Source organism: Mastigoproctus giganteus, chromosome 2 (assembly GCF_048544385.1).
Source record: "Mastigoproctus giganteus isolate SK-2022 chromosome 2, ASM4854438v1, whole genome shotgun sequence".
NCBI lineage: Eukaryota > Metazoa > Arthropoda > Arachnida > Uropygi > Thelyphonidae > Mastigoproctus > Mastigoproctus giganteus.
The window spans coordinates 25,605,973-25,632,736 of NC_143576.1; the positions used below are offsets into that span (position 1 = coordinate 25,605,973).

A 26,764-nucleotide genomic window follows, 5' to 3' on the forward strand; every position below is an offset into this window, starting at 1 on the left:
TTATAATAATTCTATATTTCTCTACAATGGTAAAGATGGCGCTGTTGTTCCAGATATACAAGATTGAACGCAAGGGGGCGGTTCCTGTAATGTTTTTTGGATTGTTCGTGTTGGTTGTTGATGGCATCTGTGAGTGTTAAAGTCTGCGCTATTTAAAAAAAAAAAGAAAAAAAAAAAACTGATGAGAGAGAATTGTAAATATATTTGATTATATATCTAATTTCTAATACTTAACACACAATATCACATGAAAACTGGTTATCTTTTGCTGATGGGTGCGTAATTTCTGGTGAGAGCCCGAAACATTTTCGTGTAATATAGTACCGTATTGACTACGGTAGGCTGGGAACAGATATTTGTGAAAGTCAACCTGAAGATATGCATTAAATATAAAACTATGATTGCTGTAATACAGCTACTTCCACGATGTACTGCCTTCAGACTTAAATGTGCAGTAAGCAGGAAGAGTAAGTAGCTTATTGTGTAACTAATGTTTTAATGAAAGTTTGAACGGTAGTGGATACGTACAGCCAACTCAAGCCATTTGTGAATTATATATTTATAGGAAAACATAAACCCTCATAAATAATCGTGATGTAACTGTGGAAAAGAAATTCATACAGAGTCATAATATTTGACATTGAATTATTTAAAAAAATAACAATAAACCGTTGCCATTTTGTTTAGAAAGTTTGATTATTTCATTCGTTGTATTATACGATTGTGATCATGTCAGTCACTTGTTTGCTGAGGGTGGTGGTTTATGTTGAGATGAGATAGGAGAAGAGGAAGTACGGGATGGAATGTCACCCTCCTCCCAATTATTTGTTATTAACATTGTTGTCCATTTTCGCGCTGACTTATACGTTCCTGTCTATTGCCAATCAATTTAAGAATATCCGTTGTCGTGTTATTCACCCCCCCCCCATATTTTATCATCCTGCACCAGTGAGTGGTTAATTTTATTAACCTTTTCTGTTGCTAATCACAGTATTTCCCATGTTGTTTGATTATCTTGAATTACTCTATAAAATTAAATTACTCTCTGATAAATAAATAAACCCAAATTCAGTAATTAATATTTCACAGAAGTTGTTCATATGTTTAAAATAATAAATATTCATAATCTGTATTAATGTTAAGTATTAGTAGCGATAAGGAGGCAAACTTATATAGCATCAGCCAAAAAAGAAAAATAATAATAAAAAAATACCCCACTTCATCATGTTCTTGAATGAATGAATTTCTTGAATTAAATTTCTTGTTGCACCTTGATGTGAAGAATTGAAACACTGGACTAACCATTACATTATTGAAAATCTATGATATTGAGTAAATTAATGTACTGAATGGTATATTCAGTACATTAAAATAGAAATATTTAAATATCCATTAGAATTGCATCAGTGTGAATTTTATTATTTCTCCAGTATGATGTTTACTTTCAATCTTAAGTATTTGTTAGTTTGAAAAGTTTAGCCTTAAAAAATTTTTTTACACTATATACCGCAGAAAGCACAATTGTTATGGAAACTTATCATGGAGGTTGGTTTCTTTTTTTTTTTTTTTTTTTTTCACCTTCTCACAGCCCCAATTTTTGGCTGGTATAGTTTATTGGGAATTATTATTTTTTCCATTGAATAAAAAGACTTATTTTCTAATGTTGTTTTCTGATATTATACCTGTCAGAATTAAGTAAAAAAATTTTAAGTATTTCTTGCTTCCCTCCATCTTCCAAAAAAAAAAGATTGGTGTGTTGTGTACTGCTGATTGATTTGAATTTTTCATGCCCGCTAGAGAACATTTCTGTAGATGGAACACAAAACATAAATAAAAATATGAATATTCATGTTCTGAGTGTTCATATTTTTATTACTACTGGATTATATTAAATAGTTATGTACACTGGTTTTCAAAATTAAAGGATCAAACACATGGTAAAGTGGAAAAGCCTGTTTGGAATTGAAATGAAAGTTATTTAGTCTGTATGATAATAATTGTATAAAGAGAATGAACAGGGCTAACCTGTATCCATGTATGAGGTAACATAACATACACAGTATTTGAAGTGCTGATTAAGTCATCAAATGCAGACATTGTGGGGATATCAGACACATTCGTGTATTAAGAATTTCAGATAAGAGTAGGAGTGTGTTATAGGCCTGATGACTCGAATGAGTACAATGAACAATTGTACAGAGAAATAGAGTGGGCTAGTAAATCAGAATGTCTTATAATGGGGGATTTTAACTTCCCAGATATTGACTGGAACTTGTGGGTTGGTCACTCACACACACTAGTCAGACTTTTGTGAATTTATTGGATGATTGTTTTCTACAGCAGCATGTTCGAGAGGCAACCAGAGAGAGTAATACTCTTGATCTGGTTATTAGCAGTGATCATTCGTGTATTAAGAATTTGCAGATAAAGGAACCACTAGGTGGCAGTGATCACAGTGTACTGATGTGGGATTTACTTAAAGATTTAATTACCATCAGGGGTAAAGGAAAGGGTTTTTGCTTCCGTAAAGGTGAGTACAGTGGTCTCAGACAGTTTTTAAATTCTGTACAGTGGGTTCAATGTTACCAACAGTAAATTCTAAGTGGGAAGCATTCAAGGAATTAATCGTGGATGCTACTAAAAGTTTCATACCTATTAAGAAATATTGTTTAAGGTTTAGGCCTAAATGGTTATCAAATGAACTAATGAGACTCGTGACAAAGAAGAAAAATGCATGGGATGCATATAAATTATCATGCGACTCAGAAGCCTATGGCAGATATAAGCTAGTCTGTAAATCAGGTCACAAAGGAGGTTAGGCAGACGAAGACAGATTACGAGAAATCCTTGGCAAAAGATACTAAGAAAAACAGCAAGGATTTCTTTACTTATATAAACTCTAAAAGGAAGGGGTTGAATCTGATTGGTCCACTTGACATCGATGGTTCGACTGTTGATGATCCTGCTCAGATAGCAAACAAACTGAATGAGTATTTTGCATCTACATTCACACATGAGGAGTTATTAAGGTTTGAAAATGGCAGAAGGTTATCAAATTGTAGCAGGGTGCTTAATGATTTTGTAATAACTGAGAGCAAAGTGGAGGAGAAATTGTTGAAGTTAAACATAAGAAAAGCACCTGGGGTGGATGGGATCTATCCAGTTATACTAAAGGAGGCAACTAAGCAAACCCTTAGCCATAATTACGAGAGCATCCTTGGACTCAGGTGGTTCCCACGGACTGAAGATGTGCAAATGTATCCCCAATTCACAAAGCGGGATTGAAAGGGGACACAAGTAATTACAGACTAGTTAGTTTAACTTCTGTTCCTGGTAAAATAATGGAGTCACTGGTTAAAGATGCATTGCAGGATTATCTAGACAAGATTGCAGCAATAATTCAGACACAGCATGGGTTTGTTAAGGGAAAGTCTTGTCAGACAAATTTGATAGGATATTATGATGTCGTTACAAAGGAACTGGATGTAAAAAATAATTTTGATATCATATATTTGGATTTCAGGAAAGCTTTTGACACTGTTGTGCACCAAAGACTATTGTACAAATTGGAGCAGAATTGAAGTACTGCATATGGGTAGAAGTAACCCCAGAGAAACGTACCAACTGTGTGGTACTACACTTAAGGTGGTAGAAAATGAAAAAGACCTGGGAGTAATTGTGCAGGCAGATATGAAGTTTTCTGAGCAATGCCTACAGGCTGCCAGGGCAGGTCATGTGGTTTTGTCAATGATATATAGGAATTTTTCTAGCAGGGAAAAGGAGGTGATTGTCCCTCTGTATAAGGCAATGGTCAGGCCATGCTTGAGTACTGCGTACAGGTCTGGAGGCCTCATTTTAGGAAGGATGTCGATTTTCTTGACCGTGTACAGAGAAGGGCAACAAGAAGAAGGAATGAAGGGAACCTCTTACCAAGAGAGGCTTAAGTTCTGAAAATTGCAGTGGCTGGAGACTAGGCACCTGTGCGGTGATCTGATTGAGGTGTATAAGGCCTTGAATGGGTTGAGTACGCTGAATTCTGATGGGATCCTTCCACTTGTTCCGATTACAAACCTAAGGGGGCATAAATTCAAATAGGCGCCTCAGTAGCCAGGTGGGAAGGAGCAGCAGTGCGTAGCACACGCTTCTTGATTAGACCGGGGTTCGAGCCCGTCACCACCAAATATGGAGGATCCGGAAAGGTCAGGGAATGACCACCGCATATTCCCGGAGCAATATGGCCTTAGTTGCTAATGCTCCTAAAAACCAAACAACAACATAAATTCAAATTAAGAAAGGACAGATGTAGAATAGATGTGCAGAAATTTGCCTTTAGCCAGCGGGTGGTTAATTGCTGGAACAAACATCCATCTGTCGTTGTGGAAGTTGATAGGTTTCATGGAGCAGGATATGCAGTAAATTGCTGTATATCATGCTCCATTAACTAAATAGTAGAATATCAATGCTATACTGCAGTTACATGTAAATTGCTGTATAGCATTGACATTCTGCTACTTAGCTAATGGAGCATGATTCTCCTGTCTTCATTCAGAATCTGCCAATGCGCCATCAAAAACCAACCAACCAATCATTCAGAATCTCGGGGCTTTATTTTCCCATGAGAGGTGTGAAGTCCCCAGCTGTTCAGGCCATGAGTCATCATCTACAGATTCTTGATCTTCTTTAATTCGCTCGTGCCACTTTAAAATTGCAGTTTTATTAAAACACTTGTCTCCATTAACTGACCTTTATCTCAGTCCGTTGGCACACGTACCACATTGAATAGCATTAATATGTAACAAAACATTCTTAATCTTCATATCTTCCATTATGCATCTCACTAAACGGTTCACACTTACAGCATGTAACTTAAGAAATTACCAGACAAGTCAGAACTGCACCAGCATATTCTTGAACATAAACCCTCTTGTCATATACCATCAGTTTGTCAAAACTTGAGTTTATTAGTATTAATAGTGGCAAATGATGCTAGAAAGCAAGCTCGTACAGCATCAGTTTTGGAAAAAAAAAATCCAACTTCACATATCCATCCCTTCCTATAGTTTGCCCAGTTTTTCCTTGAATTTAATCAAACTATCAGTGGTAATGGATAGAAGTTTGTTTCAGCAATCAGCTACCTGTTGGCTGAAGGTAAACTATTGCACAACTATTGAATCATCCATCTTTCCTTAGTGTGATTTTATACCCCCTCATGTGCATGTGTCTGCAATTCTGCCCAGACACGATAGGAGGGAGTATATGATGAAAGCCTTGTCGATCAATTCAACCCTGGAAAGATTGCTCAAGGGGTAGAATTTTTTTCAGACTGGTCTGTGCTTTTTAACAGGAGAGACTGCTTTTACAGGAATGGGATACACTTAAATAGAAAAGGTGCAAGAATATTTGCTGATGCTATCGAGGCAGTGTTAGGTGGGTCGGAAAACCGCTAGCCTGGAGGGGGGGGTTCAAGGATTAATAGATTAACAGTAGCCACTGGCAGAGGTGACAGTGATTCTTGCACTACTTCTATTGGAATGAGAAGCAGCCTGGAAAAGGTGCAGGGGATTCCAGTGACTGCTGGGAGTCATTGTAGTACAAGTAAACACATGGTTTGTGTTAGGGTAGCTAAGAATAGGAACAAGTGCATGTATACTTGCATGTAAACCAGTGCTAGGAGTTTGGTAATTAAATTTGATGAATTTGAGGTATTGCTCAAAACATCAAAGGCAGATATTGTTGGGATATCAGAGACGTGGTGTCACACAGATATAAGGAATGCAGAACTGGAATTTGGGAAGTACAATGTCTACAGAAAGGATAGACAGGATAGGAAGAGAGGAGGGGATATTCTATTAGTGAAGAAACACATAAAATCCAAGGAAGTGAAGCCAGCCGACATTGCTGGACAGTGCAGTGTCGAGTCAGTTTGGTGTGACATAAGCATTGGGAGATCAAAATTGAGAGTAGGAGTGTGCTATAGGCCTAATGACTGTGATGAGTATAATAAGAAACTGTACAGGGAAATAGAGTGGGCCAGTAAATCAGAGAGCCTTATGGGGGATTTTAATTTCCCAGATATTGACTGGAATTTGTGGATTGGTCACTCACACACTAGCAAGGCTTTTGTGGATTTATTGGATGATTGTTTTCTACATCAGCATGTTCAGGAGGCAACTAGAGGGAGTAATACTCTTGATCTGATTATCAGTAGTGATTCTTCATGCATTAAGAATCTGCAGATAAAGGAACCACTAGGTGGCAGTGATCACAGTGTGCTGAAGTGGGATTTACTCAAAGAGGTAATTACCAATTGGCGGTAAAGGGAAGGGTTTTGCTTTCGTAAATGCGACTACGATGGTCTGAGACAGTATTTAAATTCTATACAGCGGGACCAACTGATGAAGACGTTACTAACAGCAAATTCAAAATGGGAAGCATTCAAAGAACTTATCTTGGAAGCTACTAGGCTTTACATTCCAACTAAGAAATATTGTTCAAGGTTTAGGCCTAAATGGATGTCAGATGAACTAATGAGACATTAGCATTAGCAGAGGCATATGATGCAAGAAAGCAAGCTTATTCAGCATCAGCCAAAAAAAAAACAACCACTACTCCCATTTCACCCCTCCGTTCGTTCGAAATACCTGTCCAGCTGAGCCTTAAATTTGTTTAGGCTATCAACTTCAACGACAAGCGATGGGAGTCTATTCCACAAACCAACTGCCCGCTGGCTAAAGGCAAATTTCCACACATCTATCCGACATCCGTCCTTCCTCAATTTGAATTTATGCCCTCTCAGGTGATTATTCTGAGCAAGAGGAAGAATCCCATCGGCATTGAGCATGCTCAAGCCATTCAAAGCCTTATACACTTCTATCAGATCAGCTCGCCGATGCCTAGTCTCTAGGCTCTGTAATTTGCAAAACTTAAGCCTTTCTTCGTAAGAGCAACCCCTTGTTCCATTCCCTAATCTTGTTCCCCTTCTCTGTACTCGTTCCAGCAGCTCTACATCCTTCTTGAAATGAGGCCTCCAGACCTGTATACAGTACTCAAGGTGTGGCCTGACCAATGCCTTATACAAGGGAATAATCACATCCCTGTCCCTGCTAGAAAAATTCCTGTATATCATTGACAAGACACCATGAGCTACTCTTGCAGCTCGTCTGCACTGCTCAGAGAACTTCATATCTGCCTGCACAATTACCCCCAGGTCCTTTTCATTCTCTACCACTGTCAGCGTAGTACCACAGAGTTGATACGTTGATCTGGGGTTACTGTTTCCCATATGTAGTACTTTACATTTGTCAATGTTAAACTTCATTTGCCACCTCTCAGCCCATTTGCTCAACCTTTCCAGATCCTGTTGCAGCAGCATAGTATCAGTAGTGTCCTTAACAACCCTGCCAACCGTGGTATCGTCTGCAAACTTGGACATTAAGCCTGATATACCATCATCAATATCATTTATAAATACAGAAAACAACAATGGACCCAACACTGAACCCTGAGGAACTCCACTAATAACATTAGTCCACGTTGAGCAGTGTCCATTGATTACCACTCTCTGTCTTCTGCCACTCAACCATCCCTTTATCCATAGCAGCAATTTGCCTCCAATGCCACACTTCTCCAATTTGTGCAGCAGACTTCCATGCGCAACAGTATCAAAAGCCTTTCTAAGATCCAAATATATAATATCAAAGTTATTCCCTGCATCCAGTTCTTTTGTGACTACATCATAGTATCCAATCAAATTGGTCAGACAAGACCTGCCCTTAATAAAACCATGCTGTGTCTGAGCTATAACTGAATTCATGTCCAGATGATCCTGCAGTGCTTCTTTAACCAGTGTCTCCATTAATTTTCCTGGAACCGAAGTTAAACTAACAGGTCTATAATTACTTGTGTCAGCCTTTGATCCTCCTCTGTGAATTGGGGTTACATTTGCACATCTCCAGTCCATGGGTATCTCCCCTGAGTCCAAAGAAGCTCTCATAATTATGGCTAGGGGTTTGCTTACTTCCTTTGCTGCCTCCTTTAATATAACTGGATAGATCCCATCCACCCCGGGTGCCTTTTTTATGTTTATCCTCAACAATTTCTCCTCCACTTTCCTCTCAGTTATTAGAAAATCATCTAGTTCACTGCAAATGTTTACTTCACCTACGACATTCCCCTTCCTGAATAACTCCTCATGTGTGAATGTAGATGCAAAATACTCGTTTAGATTGTTAGCCACCTGAGCTGGATCCTCAACTGTTGAACCATCAATATCCAGTGGACCAATCTGATTCATCCCTTTCCTTCTTGAGTTTAAATAGGTAAAGAACTCTTTTCTGTTTTTCTTTGCATCCTTTGCTAAGGATTTCTCATAATCTGCCTTTGCATGCCTAATCTCCTTTGTGACTTGGATACAGACCAGTTTATATCTATCATAGGCTTCCATGTCACCCATTAATATTTATGTATCCCATGCATTTTTCTTCTCTGCCATATGTCTCATTAGTTCATCTGACAACCATTTAGGCCTGAACCTTGAACAATATTTCTTGGTTGGTATGTAAAGCCTGGTAGCTTCCAAGATTAGTTCCTTGAATGCTTCCCATTTTGAATGTGCTGTTGGTAACATCATCAGTTGGTCCCACTGTATAGAATTTAAATACTGTCTCAGACCATCATAGTCGCCTTTACGAAAGCAAAAACCCTTCCCTTTACCTCTGATGGTAGTTACCTCCTCGAGTAAATCCCACTTCAGCACACTGTGATCACTGCCACCCAGTGGTTCCTTTATCTGCAGATTCCTAATGCATGAAGAATCACTACTGATAATCAGATCAAGAGTATTACTCCCTCTAGTTGCCTCCCGAACATGCTGGTGTAGAAAACAATCATCCAATAAATCCACAAAAGCCTTGCTAGTGTGTGAGTGACCAACCCACAAATTCCAGTCAATATCTGGGAAATTAAAATCCCCCATTATAAGACTCTCTGATTTACTGGCCCATTCTATTTCCCTGTACAGTATCTTATTATACTCATCAGAGTCATTAGGCCTATAGCACACTCCTACTCTCAATTTTGATTTACCTATGCTTATGTCACACCAAACTGACTCGACACTGCCCTGTCCATCAATGTCGACTGGCTTCACTTCCTTGGATTTTATGTGTTTTTTAACTAATAGCATAACCCCTCCTCTCTTCCTATCCTGTCTATCCTTTCTGTAGACATTGTACTTCCCAAATTCCAGTTCTGCATTCCTTATATCTGTGTGACACCACGTCTCTGATATCCCAACAATATCTGCCTTTGATGTTTTGAGCAATACCTCAAATTCATCAAATTTATTTACTAAGCTCCTAGCATTGGTGTACACGCAAGTATACATGCACCTGTTTCTATTCTTAGCTACCCTAACACAACCCATGTGTTTACTTGTACCGCAATGACTTCCAGCAGTCTCTGAAATATCCTGCATCTTGTTTTTCAGGCTTCTGCTCATTCCAATAGAAGCAGTGCAAGAATCTCTTTCACCTCTGCCAGTGGCTACAGTTAATCCGTTAGTCTTTGTCTCCCCCCAAGCTAGCAGTTTTCCGATCCACCTAACACTGCCTCGATAGCATCAGCAAATATTCTTGCACCCTTTCTATTTAAGTGTATCCCATCCCTGTAGAAGCAATCTCTCCTGTTAACAAGTACATTCCAGGCTGAAAAAAATTCTACCCCTTGAGCCTTGCACAATCTTTCCAGGGCCGAATTGATCGACAAGGCTCTCATCATAATGCAGACATATGACAGAGAAGAAAAATGCATGAGATACATATAAATTAACATGTGACAGAGAAGCCTATGATAGATACAAGTTGATCTGTAACCAAGTTACAAAGGAGTTTAGGCAGGCGAAGGGAGATTACGAGAAATTTTGGCAAGGGATGCAAAGAAAAACAGCAAAGAGTTCTTTACTTATGGAAACTGTAGAAGGAAGGGGATGAATCAGATTGGTCCATTTGATATCGATGGGTCAACTGTTGATGATCCTGCTCAGGTAGCTAACAAACTAAATGAATATTTTGCATCAACATTCAGACATGAGAAGTTATTCAGTGAAGGGAATGCCAGAGGTATATTCAACTCTGGCAGTAAGCTAGATAATCTTTTTAATAACTGAGAGTAAAGTGAAGGAGAAATTGTTGAAGATAAACACAAGAAAGGCACCTGGGGTGGATGGGATCTATCCAGTTATATTAAAGGAGGCAGCAAAGGAAGTAAGCAAACCCTTAGCCATAATTATAAGATTTTCCTTGGACTCAGGGGAGGTACCCATAGACCGGAGATCTGCAGATGTGATCCCAATTCACAAAGGACGATCAAAGGCTGACACAAGTAATTATAGACCTGGGAGTTTAACTTCTGTTCCAGGAAAATTAATGGATGCACAATGATGCAGTCACAAAAGAACTGGATGCAGGGAATAACTGATATTATATATTTGGATCTTAGAAAGGCTTTTGATACTGTTGCGCATGGAAGTCTGCTGCACAAATTAGAGCAGTGTGGCATTGGAGCAAAATTGCAGCTATGGATAAAGGGATGGTTGAGGGGGAGAAGACAGAGTGCTAATCAATGGACACTGCTCATCGTGGACTAATGTTATTAGTGGAATCCCTCGGTGTTCAGTGTTGTGTCCATTATTGTTTTCTGTATTTATAAATGATATTGATGATGGTATATCAAGCTTAATGTCCAAGTTTGCAGATGATACAAAGTTTGGCAGAGTTGTTAAGGACACTACTGATGCTATGCTGCTGCAACGGGATCTGGAAAGGTTGAGCAGCTGAGAGGTGGCAAATGAAGGTTAACATTGACAAATGTAAAGTACTATGTATGGGAAACAGCAACCCCAGAGCAACATAACAACTCTATGGTACTACACTGACAGTGGTAGAGAATGAAAAGGACCTTGGGGTAATTGTACAGGCAGATATGAAGTTCTCTGAGTAGTGCAGACGGGCTGCAAGAGTAGCTCCTTGTGTCTTGTCAATGATATACAGGAATTTTTCTACCAGGAATAAGGAGGTGATTATTCCCTTTTATAAGGCAATGGTCAGGCCACACCTTGAGTACTGTATACAGGTCTAGAGGCCTCATTTCAAGAAGGATGTAGAACTGCTGGAACGAGTACAGAGAAGGGCAACAAGATTAGTGAATGGAACAAAGGGTTGCTCTTACGAAGAAAGGCCTAATTTTGCAAATTATAGTATCTGGAGACTAGGCACCAGCGAGGTGATCTGATAGAGGTGTATAAAGCCTTGAATGGTTTGAACATGCTCAATGCCGATGGGATTCTTCCTCTTGCTCAGAATAATCACCTGAGAAGGCATAAATTCAGATTGAGGAAAGACAAATGTAGGATAGATGTGCAGAAATTTGCCTTTAGCCAGCGGGTGGTTGGTGGAACAGACTTCCATTCCTTTCTTGTGGAAGTTGATAGCCTAAATAAATTTAAGGCTGAACTGGACAGGTAATTTGAACGAACGGAGGAGTGAAATGGAAGTGTTTTTTTTTTTTTTTTTGGCTGATGCTACATAAGCTTGCTTTCTTGCATCATATGCCTCTACTAATGCTAAAAGTCTGAGCAAGAAGAAGAATCCCATCAGCATCCAGTTTGTGCAAGCCATTCAAGGCCTTAAACAGCTCAATCAGATCACCTTATAGGTGCATAATCTCCAGACACTGCAATTTGCAAAACTAAAGCTTTCCTTAGTAAGAGCACTTATTGGTTATCCCTCACTAATCTCCAATCTCTGGAAAGAGGTGGCAAATGATATTGTTGCTCATGCTCCGTTGCTCTTCTCTGTACCCTGTTCCAGCAGATCTATATCCTTCCTAAAATGGGGCCTCCAGATCTGTAAGCAGCACTCAAGATGTGGCCTGACCATTGCTTTATACAGTGGTTTAATCACCTTCTTGTCGTTTGGGCGGTTTGACGTGACATAAGCACAGGGAAAACAAAAATTAGAGGATTGTGTTATAGGCTTAATGACTGTGATTAGTATAACAGGCAACAACACAGAGAAATAGTGGGCCAGTAAATCAAGTCCTTTAATGGGAGATTTTAACTTTCCAGATTTGGCAAAGAATAACAAGAAAAACAGGAAGGACTTCTTTTTTTATATTAATAGTAGAAGGAAGGGGTCACATTGATTCTATTGGTGTTGATGGTTTAACTGTTAATGATCCAGCACAGGTTGTTGACAAACTGAATAGGTATTTTGTATTTCCATTCATGCATGAGGATTTCTTTAGAGAGGGGAATGCCAGAAGTTCATCAAAATCTATCAGGGAGCTAAATGATTTTGCAATAACTGAGAGGAAAGTGGATGAGAAATTGTTAAAGTTTAACATAGAAAAAAGTGACTGGGATTTGCATTAGCATTAGTAGAGGCATATGATGCAAGAAAGCAAGCTTATTCAGCATCAGCCAAAAAAAAAAAAAAAAACCCTCTCCCATTTCACCCCTCCGTTCGTTCGAAATACCTGTCCAGTTGAGCTTTAAATTTGTTTAGGCTATCAACTTCAACAACAAGTGATGGAAGTCGGTTCCACCAACCAACCACCCGCTGGCCAAAGGCAAATTTCCGCACATCTATCCGACATCCGTCCTTCCTCAATTTGAATTTATGCCCTCTGAGGTGATTATTCTGAGAAAGATGAAGAATCCCATTGGCATTGAGCATGCTCAAACCATTCAAAGCCTTATACACCTCTATCAGATCACCTCGCCGGTGCCTAGTCTCCAGACTCTGTAATTTGCAAAACTTAAGCCTTTCTTCGTAAGAGCAACCCTTTGTTCCATTTACTAATCTTGTTGCCCTTCTCTGTACCCGTTCCAGCAGCTCTACATCCTTCTTGAAATGAGGCCTCCAGACCTGTATACAGTACTAAAGATGTGGCCTAACCATTGCCTTATACAAGGGAATAATCACCTCCTTATCCCTGCTAGAAAAATTCCTGTATATCATTGACAAGACACCATGAGCTACTCTTGCAGCTCGTCTGCACTGCTCAGAGAACTTCATATCTGCCTGCACAATTACCCCCAGGTCCTTTTCATTCTCCACCACTGTCAGTGTAGTACCGCAGAGTTGATACATTGCTCTGGGGTTACTGTTACCCATATGTAGTACTTTACATTTGTCAATGTTAAACTTCATTTGCCACCTCTCAGCCCATCTGTTCAACCTTTCCAGATCCTGTTGCAGCAGCATAGCGTCAGTAGTGTCCTTAACGACCCTGCCAACCTTTGTATCATCTGCAAACTTAGACATTAAACTTGATATCCCATCATCAATATCATTCTTGGGATGGATGGAATCTACACAGTTATATTAAAGAAGGCAGCAAAGGAGCTAAGAAAACTCTTAGCCATAATGATGAGTGCATCTTTGGGTTAAAGAGAGGTCACTATGGACTGAATATGTGCAAATAAACCCCCAATTTACAAAGGGGATGACCTGGTAGCATAACGTCTGTTTCAGGGAAAATAGCGGAACCTCTGGTTAAAGTATTTCAGGGCCATCTAGACAATAATGCAGTTATACTCAAGTCACAGCATGTATTTTTTAAAGGGTGATCCTGTCTGACCAGTCTGATTGGATACTATGATGCAGTAACAAAGGAACTGGATGCAAAAAATAATTTTGATATATACTTCAGATATTTCAGGCAAGCTATTGTGCATGAAAGAGTGCTGTAAAAATTGGAGCAGTGTGTGGCAAGTTACTGCTCTGGATAAAGGGATAGTTGAGTGACAGAAGACAGTGTGGTTATTAATGGTTAACACCCTTCATGGATTTAGTGCTTGGTCCATTGTTGTTTTCTGTCTTTATTATTGATGTTGATGAGTGTATATCAGGCTTAATGTCTAAGTTGGCAGATTGGTTAATGGGACATTAATCAGGAAAACTACTGCAAGAAGATCTAACAAATGTCTTATGGGCTGAGAAATGGCAGTTGAAGTTTAACATTGATAAATTGAAGGTGCTGCATATGGGTAGCCGTAATCTCAGATTAATGTATCAACTGTGTGGTACTACACTCAGGGTAGTGAAAAATGAAACAAGCAATGAAAAATTAAAATGCAAAAGAGAGGTAATTGTGCAGTCAGATATGAATTTCTGAGCAATGCAGACAGGCTACCAGGACAGTTCACGAGGTTTTGTCTAGATTATACAGGAATTTTGCAAGCAGAGATAAAGAGTTAATTATCCCATTGTATAAGGCAATTGTTAGGCTGCACCTTGAGTACTGCATAGAGAATTCTGGAGGTCTCATTATAAGAATGATGTAGATCTACTGGATGGGTGCAAAGAAGAGCAATGAGATTGGTGAAGGGAATGAAAGGGTGTTCTTACCAAGATGGGCCACAGTTCTGCAATTTGCAGCATCTGGAGACTAGGCACTAGCAAAATGGCCAACTGATTTACGGTGTTTGTCTTTGAATGGATTGAGCAAGGTCAATGCTGATGGCATTCTTTGTCTTGTTTAGAGTACACATGTCAGGTGACATAAATTCAAATTGAGGAAGGATGGTTGCAGAATAGATGTGCAGAGGTTTGCTTCATCCAGTGGGTGCTCGATTGTTGGAACAAACTTCCATCTGTTGTTTGGAAGTGAGTATTTCAAATAAATTGGAGGAAGAACTAGACAAATTATTGGAAGCAGATAGGCAGTTGATGTGGGAGGTTTTTTTTTTTTTTTTTTTTGGCTATTGCTTTATAAGCATGATTTCTTGCAACACAACACATGCCATCACTACTACAATTAATAATAATGACATGAACACGAGTGTGCATCTTTCAGGTTTATCCAGTATATAGCTAAAAACAAAGCTAATGTTGTTTTGGTAACTGTAATAAAGTAGGTATAATGAAGCTGAGGCTCCTCTGCTCCTTGGAGTCATTGTATAGTATAAATGGAAATTTTGATTATTATTAGGCTTAACATGGCAAAGTGATATGAGGAAGCAAAGCTTAAGCAATACATCCAAAAAAAAAAATTGACTTTGCCCATTCCTTTACATAATTTACCCAGTCCTTTTAACCTACCATTGCTAACATGGCACCCAATAAGCACCACTTTTTAAAATTTTTCAGTTTCTTTTTTAAACTTGTAAAATAAAATCAAATCCTTACTTTATGCTTCTGCCTACCAGTATTCTCTAACTGGATACACAGTATTTTCATTTATATAATGAGACATTATATTTTTGATTAGAGTTTAACAGATGCCAGAGCAAAAGTAACCTTTCTTCTAGGCAATTTCCATTCCCATGTGGCATCTCTGGGGGTGTCAGTGAGAGGTGTCTAATAGATGTCTATTGCTTGAGCCCATCCTGTGTATCAGACAACCCAGTGACACTTTCCATAGCAGAGGTCATTGGTCATACAGGAAATAGCTATAGATAGGGACTCAAGTGTCAGAGAAACAGAAATATATTCTCCAAAAAAGGTAGGTGGAATAGGACAGGGGTGTGTGTCTGCCAGATGTTCAAGTTGATGATGTTGAAGGGCAACTGTTATCTTTTAAGAGCACAAAAGGTGATATTTTTTAACCCCAGGGGCTCACATCTGGTGAGTATGGGCTTGGCACACCTAGGATCCTGAGCTGGATATCATCATTCTTCTCTTTCTTGGTGATTCCCTTCTACTCTCTTTCTCGGGGTAATTCAGAATTTTTTTTTGGCTGGTACAGCATAACCCACAGGCTAACACCATACAGCTAATAATAATATTGTTATACGCATTGGTAATAATGATATTAAGAGTAGGAGATCCGAGGATTTAATTAACAACCACAGATCAGTATTGAGAAAAAAGTCACGAGTTAGGATTGAAGTTGAAAGTGTCTGCAATTTGGCACTGGGAAGACTGTGCAAGGTTCATGGGGTAGAATTTTTCTCAGTGCGGTCTGTGCATGTTAACAGGAGAGACCTACAGGGACAGAATACAGAAGAGGATACAGGTTTATTGACTGATGCCATTGAGGCAGTTTTAGGTAGGTCAGAAAACGGGGGGGGGGGATACACAAGAGTAATAGATTAACAGCAGCCACACACACAGAGGTGTAAGTGATTCTTGCATTGCTTCTAGTGGAACATGCAGCAGCCTGGAAAGTGAAAGTGTCTCATCAAATGCAGACATTGGAGACGTGGTATCACTCAGATATAAGGGATGAAGAATTTGAATTTGGGCAGTACAATGTATACATAGTGCTGATTGTCAGGCTGCACCGGGGGGGGGGGGGTTCCTCCCCAACTCTGCATATAATGTGTATAGTGTTGATTATCAAGTGTCGTCTGGGATCCCCTCAACTCTATGTTTGTATATGCTGTGTTGCAGTACAAACTCTATAAATTATATGTATACAAACTCTATAAATAATATGAGTTTTAGTGTTGAGTTGTGTTAATCTGTTGTTCCTATGGCCATTTAGCAGCAGGTGTCTGATGGGACCCCACATTGCCCATCCTTGCCTTGGAGACAAGCTGCGTATAGTCGGGAATAGAAAGGTCTCTAGAACAGGCAAACCCTAGGGTGACATCTGAGCTATTGGGTTGTGCTGGACTGTTGTTCTTCAGCAGGTTTCAGCCATGCCAGCTGAAGCCAGTGTCAGCATATTCCACGGCATGCTTTAGATCAGGGTTGGTTGCTGCACTGGGGGTTCCTCCCCAACTCTGCTTGTAATGTGTATAGTATTGATTATCAAGCGTCATCAGGGATCCCCTCAACTCTATATTTGTATACTCTGTGTTGCAGTATAAACTCTGTAAAGGTGAGAGATAATGTGAGTTTTAGTGTTGGGTTGTGTTAATTTGTTGTTCCTATGGCAGGAGCAGCAGTGCATAGCACACGCTTCTTGATTAGATTTGGGTTCGAGCCCATGACCACCAAATATCGAGGATGCGGAAAGGTCAGGGAATGACCACTGCATATCCCCGGAGCAATATGTCCTTAGTTGCTAATGTTCCTAAAAAAAAAAAAAAAACAAATAATCAAATGTTCCTATGGCCATTTAGGTGCAGGTGTCTAGTGGGACCCCACATTGACCATCCTTGTCTTGGAGACAAGCTGGGTATAGTAGGGAATAGAAAGATCTCTAGAACAGGCAAACCCTAGGGTGACATCTGAGCTGTTGGGTTGTGCTGGACTGTTGCTCTTCAGCAGGTTTCAGCCACACTAGCTGAAGCCAGTGTCAGCATATCCCATGGCATGCTTTAGATCAGGGGCATGATGCCAACAAGGCAGGGGGATATCCTAATACAGTGTTTCCCAAACTGGGGTCCACAGACCCCTATAGACCAGTTCCAGAGGGTCTGCGAAAGTAATATGCATTTATTTTCCGAAAAATATATGGCAGATTATTAATGCCTGAATAATCACTGCCAGCAATCAGATCATGTTCGAAAGGAAACTCCCTCTAGTTGCCTCTTGAACAATCATCCATTAAGTCCACAAAAGTCTGTCAGTAGCCTAGCTGTGCTGTTAGTATTTGTTTAACACTTGTATTATTATTATGTTTTTTATGAAAACCCCAAAGACGAAAGGTATCAAAACTTATAGTACTTAGTACAGTTGCATGGGTTGAAGGAGATAGGATGGGAGGGGATGCCGGAAACTTTGCTCTGGTGGCTAAACATAGATTTCACTAAGTCTCCAATAAGCAAAGTGGTGGTATTCCGGTTGATGAGAGTCATCTACCACCTAGTATTAGTACCTATTAGTATTGTATTATTAGTGATATTTTATATTAGTATTAGTAGTGGTACTAGTAGTACTGTGCATGGGTTGAGGGAGTATTGGGGGGGGGATGCCGGAAACTTTGATCTAGAGCAGAGTCCAACAAACTATGGCTCGTGGACCAGATCTGGCCTTTTGCCTATTATTGTAAAGATCGCGAGCTGAGGTTGGTTTTACATTTTAAATGGTTGAAAAAAAATGAAAAGAATATTTTGTGACAACTTGAAAATTTTATGAAATTCAAATTTTAGTGTCCATGAATAAAGTTTTATTGGAACACAGCCAAGCTCATTCGTTTATGTATTGTCTACAGCTGCTTTCCCTCTACAATGGCAAAATTTAGTAGTTGTGACATAAACCATATGTGGCACTATCATTGCTTCGCACTGCTGCTTAATGCACTACATCACAGTGATGCAGTGATAACTTGTCAGCATTTCGAGTGCCATGTGTTTCACTGTACCACGACATTTTATTTTTAGTTTATTACCAGTACGTACCCATCATGTCAAAACAAGAAAAGAAGTGAAAAGTGGACTTTGAATGTTGCATTCGTAATGCGACATTCAAAGTCCACAGTAGAACACTGGTTGACCCTGGCGTATTGTCTGTATTGGGAATATGCCTAAATCTTTAACCAAGCACTTGACCAGAGTGACTTGGTACAGTATGTGGGAGAGACAGTTGTAAATGTGTTACGAACATCATTAAATTGTGGAAAGCTAATCCATTTAGTTCTTAATTTGTGCTTTCTGCAGCAGCAGCCTCTATTGACTAAAAGGCCAGAGATGCAATTTTATTTGTTCTAGGTATTTTTAATTGATTTTAGAATCTATATAAGCTGAGATCCAAAAACTGTAAAGTTTAGTTTAGCAGTTGATGTGTAAAGCTAGTATGAGATGCAAGAGTGTACATATTGAAGTAAATATAGGTACTTTTCTATATCTTTTAAAATAGTATGTATATCTTAGTGCACTTGCATCATTTATACACAGCCAATTATAGATTAGCAAATTTGCAATAGCGGCATCGTTTAAGTTCTTCATCGTTTAAGGTATTCGCAATATGAGATGTGAATCTTAAGATTCACATCTCATATTGTGAATACCTTCACGACGAGTTGCCATTGACATTGCACTACTTCAAATATTGTGAAGGTATTCACAATATGAGATGTAACTTAAACGATGCCGCTATTGCAAATTTGCTAATCTATAATTGGCTGTGTATAAATGACGAAAGGGCACTAAGATATAGTCTTAACTCTTTCGCAGCTTGAGGCATAAGCCCTTAATGCATTATAGACTTTTAAAGTAGTTTTGATTCTGTTGTAACACCAAATTTAATTATCATACCTATGTAATGTTTCATTATCTATTGTGACTGAGATAATTAAACACCAAATTTAATTATCATACCTATGTAATGTTTCATTATCTATTGTGACTGAGGCATATGTTTCCTTTATTGAAAGCTTTTTGGTCTCTCACTCTTAAAATATGAATTGAGAGTAAATGGCCTGTAGTACTTTGATCCATTGGTTAAATAAATAAATACGTATGTCCAGTTAAAAATTTTTAATACACATTTAATTACAAATGGTTTGTAGCTTTCAAGGCTAAACGGGCCTCTTCGTCAGCAAATACTAACAGAGTGGAGACATTAGAGATAAATTTTAAAGAATACAGTTGTGCACACAATGAGGCATGTATGGGATGAGGTTGACCATTCAACCATTAGATTGGTGTTCATTGTTGCTGCGTGGCCGTGTGTGTGTGTGGTTATGCTTCCATCAATTATCTAGTCTCAAAACAGTTGCCTCCAGGATAGGGTGTAGTCTCATTCCCTTGCTGTGGTTCATAGTTCTTGAATTACATGATATATTAAGTGACTCTAGCCAGAGTCGGTAGTGAAAGTGTTGGGACTGGTCAATCATTTCATAGTTGCTCTTGGGATTAAGGTTGTGGTGGGTCGACCAGAAGTGTTCTGCAATTGCGGATTGGTCATTCTCAGCAAGGCGAATCAATCTGTCATGCTCTGCAAGGCAGTCTTGAAGGCATCTCGAGGTCTCCCCTATGTAGCAGCTGTTGCAATCTTTGCAGGTTATACGGTATACTACACTGCTTCGCAAGAGAGGGACAATTGGACAATTTTTAGCTGAATGCATTTTATGTTGTATTCTTGAAGGATTTTTGAAATCTGGCCCAACATGCACGGATAGTTGGGAATGTAGACAGTAGGTACATTGTCATGAGTTGATGGCGGTCTTATTACTCTTAAGTTATATTAAAATAATCTCTTTTGAATTAAAATTTTAAAATTGTCAATAAACAACAAATTAAAGGAAGCAGTAATTAAAACAATGACATATTAATATTTAAAAATGCATTAATTGTAATAGCAGCAAATTTTTATATGAAATGAAAAAAAAAGCAATTTTCTTTCTTTTAAATTGTTCCTTTACCAGCTTCGAAATTAACTGCATTGAATATGCCCCAAGACTCTTAGATGTAATATTAATTAATTATAACTTACTTACCTGAAACTGGTTTGCCATTTTCATATCTTTATTTTTTATCATAATATAATAAACACCCGTTAAAAAAATATAACAAAAAATAATGTAATGTAAACAATTAATGTAAATAATGAACTCCTTTATATTAAAGACATAAGTTCCAAAAAAGACATCAGTTCAGATAAAATGGCACAAAAAACAGATTACTTCAGTGGTTCTCAAACTCTGTGTTGTGACGCCCTGGGGAGGTGCCATAATTTACCAGGGGCGTCGCAGACGATGTAATAGTTTAAGATTTCTATGGCAAATATTAAAAATGTATCAAGAATGATTTTTTTTATTATTAGATGTCTGCTACTATTTGATCTGTATTATTAATGTAAATAATTATAGAAAATATTTGGGGTATTTTTGATGAAGAGAACATAGTGTTCCCTGACCATATTCTTGGGATCCGATTACTACGAGCGATTGGTTCGGTTATTTGACCTTGCATGAGTCAGAATTATTGTATTAACATATTAAAAATAAGAAATTGCACAATTATAGATGTTTTACTTCAAGCGAGGTGCCAGGAAAATTTTACAGGTCAAGGGAGTCGTGGGCTCAGGAAGTTTGAGAACCGCTGGATTACTGTATACTGTAGCAAAAGACTCTTTGAACTCGTGTAACAATTGACCTTAATCCCTTCGATAGTGAGGGAGTATATGTAAACAACTTAGAAAAACTGTTTTTATTCTTTTGTTAATTTCCCATCCTTCACAAAGATATTTTTCAGTATGCACTTATGTTGTAGATACACCATAAACTGGTTTTGTTTACACGAAAGTAATTTCTAACAATTCAGTGCCATCCTTTGGGAAGTATGGAACCAGGTGGACAGAGGCAATAATAGGGGCAGTAATCGGACAGCTGTGTCAAGATTTGTATTAAATATACAAAATAACAATACAGTATATATTTCTCACAGGGTGAAAACTAACTTTTTAATACATATTAATCGAATTTTGTAATAAATGAATATATTTACATAGAAAAACTATCCTTTCACAGGGGAATGCTATGTGCATCATAGAAACGAGTACTTTGTATAAAATGAGTTTGCATTACCCTGGCTTAGTCCTCCTAAATTTTACTGAAATGTGTTCATCAGTCGTAGTTGAGTAATCTGTGGGAGATGCACATAATAGATTTCATGACTTAATATTAGTATGCTGATAGTAGGATCACAAAAGAGAAGTATTCTTCATAATTCTTATGGTTTATAGTGCTTCTGACAATTATCTTTTTCAATATATTTCAAGTATTCATTAATTTTCTGATCAATTATTAGTTCAAAATATCGTATTATGCCCTGTCACTTGGTCTTGGGGAAACAGATTATTGTCGTGTTGGCGCATCAAGAGATCTCTCGCTTCATAGGATGTGAATAATAAACTAAATTGCTAATCATTATCATCATCATCTGCCATTTTCAATCCACTGCAGGATGAAGGCCTCTCCAGCAACTTTCCAATTCCTTCTGTTTTGTGCAATGGCCATCTACTTCCACCAACAAACTCTTGAATTTCATCTGTCCATCTCCATCGTTGTCTTCCAGGTCTTCTTCTAGCTTCTCTTGAGTACCATTCTGTTATTTTTTTAGTCCATTTGTCATTATGTCTTCAAGCTATCTGTCTTGCCCAAGACCGTTTTAGTTCTTTAGTTTTGATAAGTGTCCTTTAATTGAGTTTGTTGCCTAATCCATGTGTTTTTTCTTCTAATCTAACAGTCTGATTCCTAATATAATTCGTTCCATTCTTCACTCTGTAGTTCTCAGCTTCTCTTCCATTGTTTTGATGAGTACCCAAGTTTCACTTTCATAAGTCATGGTGGGGAGTATACATTAGATCATTATTTTATGTTTCAGACAAATTGGGATATTTCTCCTCAGTATGTGACTATTTCCTGAATGTTATCCATCCAAAATTTATTCTCCTCTTGACTTCCAGCCATTTATCATTATTACAGCTAATAACTTGTCCAAGATAAGTATATGAATCCACCTTTTCAATTACTGCTCCTTTAATGATTATATCCATTTCTATGGTATACTTGTTATACTTGTTCATCATTATTTTTGTTTTAGCCATGTTAATCTTTAGTCCGAAATCCTTACTAATTCCACGTAACTGATTAAGATTTTCCTCTAATTCTTTGGGATTATGGTTTATGATCACAATGTCATCTGCAAATCGTAAATGGTTTAGGTACTCTCCGTTCACATTGACTCCTTTCTGTGACCAGTCTAATCTTCTAAAAGCTTCCTCAAGGGCAGCAGGAAACAACTTTGGAGATATTGTGTCTCCTTGTTGAACTCCTTTCTCAATTTTAAATTTGCTACTGTCTTTGTCTAGTCTAATAAAAGAGGTAGCACTCATATTTTCTTCAAAATCATATGTGGGGTATCTATGCCTTGTCGTTCCAGTGCCCGAAACATTGCCTTATGCTGTATGGAGTCAAATGCCTTTTCATAATCCACAAATTCCAGGCATAATGGTGTTTTATATTAATTTGCTTTCTCCATTAGCTGTGATTCATAGTTGAGAATCCTGTCCTAAAGCCAGCTTACTCTTTTGGTTGATTTCCATCAAGTATTCTTTCTAATCTGTTAGTAATGACCCTTGTGAACAACTTGTAGATGTGGGATAACAAGCTAAGTCTATAATTTAAAATTTCTAATTTGTCTCCTTTCTTATAGTAAAATTATGATTGCATTATGCCACTCCTTATGGGTCATGCCTTTTCTAATGTATTTTTGAAGAGTCTTGCCAGTTTCTGTGTCAGGTCTCTTCTTCCCAATTTTAACAACTCTACAGTAACTTCACCTTCACCTGGGGCTTTTTGATTCTTCATTTTCTTCAATGCATGTTCTACCTCATCGGGAAAGATATCAGGTATGTCATATGTGTTGTTAGTTTGTGATCTATTTTCCCCACTGCTGACATCATTCCCTCGTTCCATGTATAAATCTCTGTACTAGTCTTCTGGTATTTGAATGATGCCTTCTCTGCTATTTATAAGTACACCATCACTATTCTTCAGTTTCAGTATCATTTGTGTTTCTATATTTCCTCTCTGAGTCTCTTTCTAATGGTTTGCATAACTCAGTTTACTCAATTTTCTTCTTGTCAGTGTTTATCTTGCTCTTCATTTGTTGTCTTTGGTTCATCATGAAAAGTGTTTCTTGACTAATTTTTTCTTCTTTGGATTTCTTTTTACCTATAGGTTCCTTGGGCTTTATCACTTTCAGAAAGTTGTAGTATTCCTCTTCGATATTTTGGTCCTGAAAAGTCTGCAGAAGCTCAAATTTGTGCTTAAGTTCCAGTACATACTGTTTTTTCTCCTCTTCTGTTATCTCAAAGGCCTTATGTTAGTGAGGATGAAGTTGATTTCATTAGTTGTTAATCCATTTGGGCTCTTCCATGTCCACTTTCTGTTCACCTTTTTTTTTTTTTTGAAAAAAAGTGTTCATTACTGACATTCCTCGAGATTCTGCAAAATCCACAAGTCTTTCATTTCTTCCATTTCTTTCCCCAATTCCAAAATTTCCTATAGTTCCGATTTCTGCACTGTTTTGTCTCTTTCCAACCTTAGATTGAAGTCCCTCATAACGATAGTGTTGTGGGTTTTCTGTTCATCTAGAAGACTCTCAATTTTGGTGTACATTTCTTCAACTTCTTCATCATCATGGCTCAATGTTGGTGCATAAATCATTATAACCTTTAGCTTGTACCTCTTTGAAATCTTGAGTAGTAGTCTTGACACCCTTGGTGATGTACTTTTGAATTCTAAAATGTTTTTTATATCTTTATGGACCAGAAAGCCAACTCCACCTTCACTCCTTTCACTGTTTCCATTGGTGTACAGCAGATTTCCACTTTATAAACTTATAAGTGATTCATTTCTTCTTCTTGTTTCAGCCAAACCGATGATATTCCAATTCACATTTTCTAATTACTTTTCCAGCTCTAATATCCTATCTTCACCAATGAGCGATTTTATGTTGTAACAGGCCAAGTTCAGTTTCTGTGCTTGGCAACTTGGTTGTACCCAGAGATTCTTAGCACCCTCTGTTTCCACTCTGATCCTCTCACGGCTGTAAAAGAGAGGGAGTGAAAGCCGCTGGGGACTGAGGGCCATTTGTTTCGTTGTGCTGTCACTTGCTGCAGGGTTTGGTCTTTTCCTCTTCATGCTGACCAGGCATCTTGAAGAGAATCACTCTACATGTTTGTTGCCACCTAAGTGGCATAACAGGGCTTACCATTGAGAAGGTGTGCATGAGTGGATTTTAGGGAGGCAAGCCAACCTTCTAAATCTTCTGAAATATAAAGATGTTGGATCCATCAGTGTTTTAGACTGAGTGTCAGATAACACACAGAATGCCTGTTCCCCTTTAAGCCCCAAACTGCTAATAAACTATACTAAACTATGGAGTCACCTTGTGAATGTGTTCATCTGCAAAGATTGTTCTAAACAGCTGAAGTGATTTTGTATCATTTCATGATTGTGGCGCTGCAGCTGTAGGTAAACACTTAGTTATTGGCTTTGTTTATGTTACAACATTGTTTTTTAAAAAAGTAGAGTACTATAATTATGTTCTACTTAGTTTGTTTCCAATTATGATTTTTTTCTCCTTAGGTTAGATATTAAAAATTATCAATATCCCTAAATGACTCCCAAAAAAAATTATCTGGATTTGCAAACCATAAAAGAAAATTGGAAAGAGAAAAAGAAGTTGGCATTTCTGACTTTTTTCAATCAGAAAATGCATCTAATTCGTTTATAACTGAATGAAAATATCTCTGTAAGAAATCTGATTTAAATGGTGATACTAAAACAGAAAATTCTCCCGAAGAGTGTTCTGCTCCAACAATTTCAACAACAAGACTAAATATTGTACCAAATGAAAATCCTAAAATCAATAGCCTAGAAAACTGTGCTGATTTGGTATCAAATGCAGAATTTGCTGATGATAAACAGGATCATTTTATTAACCTTACTCCCACTTTCAAATACCTTGATCCTGCAACGTGGCCTTTTCCTCTGACTTTGGTATCTTGGGATCATATAATATCATCGGATTTATCTGAATCAACCAGAACTGTCAGAAATAACTTTATTTACCCTTTTCTTCATTTATTTACCCTAGAGATTCTGAGAACTGATGTTTTTCTGAGGTGATATATCATAGAAAAAGTTCGAATGGTGAAACATACTTTCGAAACTGGCTTATATATTCACAAAGTGCTACTAAAGTGTTTTGTATTTGTTGCAAACTATTTTATTCAGTTAAGGTAACATCTGCATTTGGATCAGTTGGCAATTTGAATTGGAAACATGAACAACTATTTAAAGGGTCGTGAAAAATCGCCTGTACATTTAGAAAACTATTTGAAATGGATTGATGCTTGTCAAAGGTTTTGGGCTGGCAGAACGATAGATCAAGAACTAAAGTCTGCCATAGTTAAGGAACGAGTGCATTGGAAACTTATATTGGATTGCCTGTGTAACATTGTATTTATCGACACACAACTTGGCATTCTGTGGTTCTTCAGATCAATTGTTTACTTCAGATAGCAGCAGTTTCTTGGGTTTTATTGAATTATTGAGTAAATATGATGTCATAACGCATGAACACATATGTTTCATTCATTCCCAAGAGATTCGTAACATATTGCAGCAAAAAAATCCAAAATGAAATAATTTCTCTGTTGGTGTCAGCTGTTCTCACCGACATGATAGAGCATGCCAGAAAAGTCACATACTTTTCTATTATCCTTGACTACACTCCTATATTAGTCACAAAGAGCAGCTTTCATTTATATTAAGATTCGTAGACATTACCTGATTTAAAAATACAAGAACATTTTATTTAATTTCAAGAAGTTGAAGAGTCAAAAGGTGAATCATTGTTTGAAGTGACAAAAACATTACTTTCGGATTTAAAGTTAAATTTAAAAGATTGCAGAGGCCAAGGTTATAATAATGGATCAAACATGTGGCGGGGAAATAAAAGTGGGCAAGCACATATACGTCAAGAAGATTCACGTGCATTTTATATGCCTTGCGGTTGCCATTCTTTAAATTTAGTGATTGGAGATGCTGCAATGTCTTGCACACAGTCATTCTTTGGCATTATACGACGCATCTGTTGTCAGATGGAAAATTTTAACTGATACATTGCCAAATTTCACAGTTAAACCGCTTTGTGAAACATGTTGGGAAAATCATATTGATTGTATTGCATAAGTCGTATTGTATAAGCCCTTATAGTATCAAATTATGGTATCGATAGTAGTTGTTGGTGCCTTTATTGTCAGGGAAATGGGGAACATGCTTAGTAAAAAGGATAGGTGGAACAGGACCAGGGTATGTCTGCCAGGGGCAAAGGTTGATGACATTGTAGAGC

At 38.0% G+C, this 26,764-nt stretch overlaps 1 protein-coding gene across 3 annotated transcripts in view; it reads left to right on the plus strand.

The window, feature by feature from the left end:
* The first annotated feature begins 128 nt into the window (after positions 1–128).
* The window catches only part of Rbcn-3A (rabconnectin-3 alpha), a 980,796-nt gene continuing 954,160 nt past the window's right edge, over positions 129–26,764 (plus strand). For all 3 annotated transcript variants that reach the window (XR_016547873.1, XM_090388469.1, XM_090388476.1), the window contains exon 1: positions 129–467. The gene's annotated coding sequence lies outside the window, so the exon portion shown is untranslated. The remainder of the gene's footprint in view (positions 468–26,764) is intronic.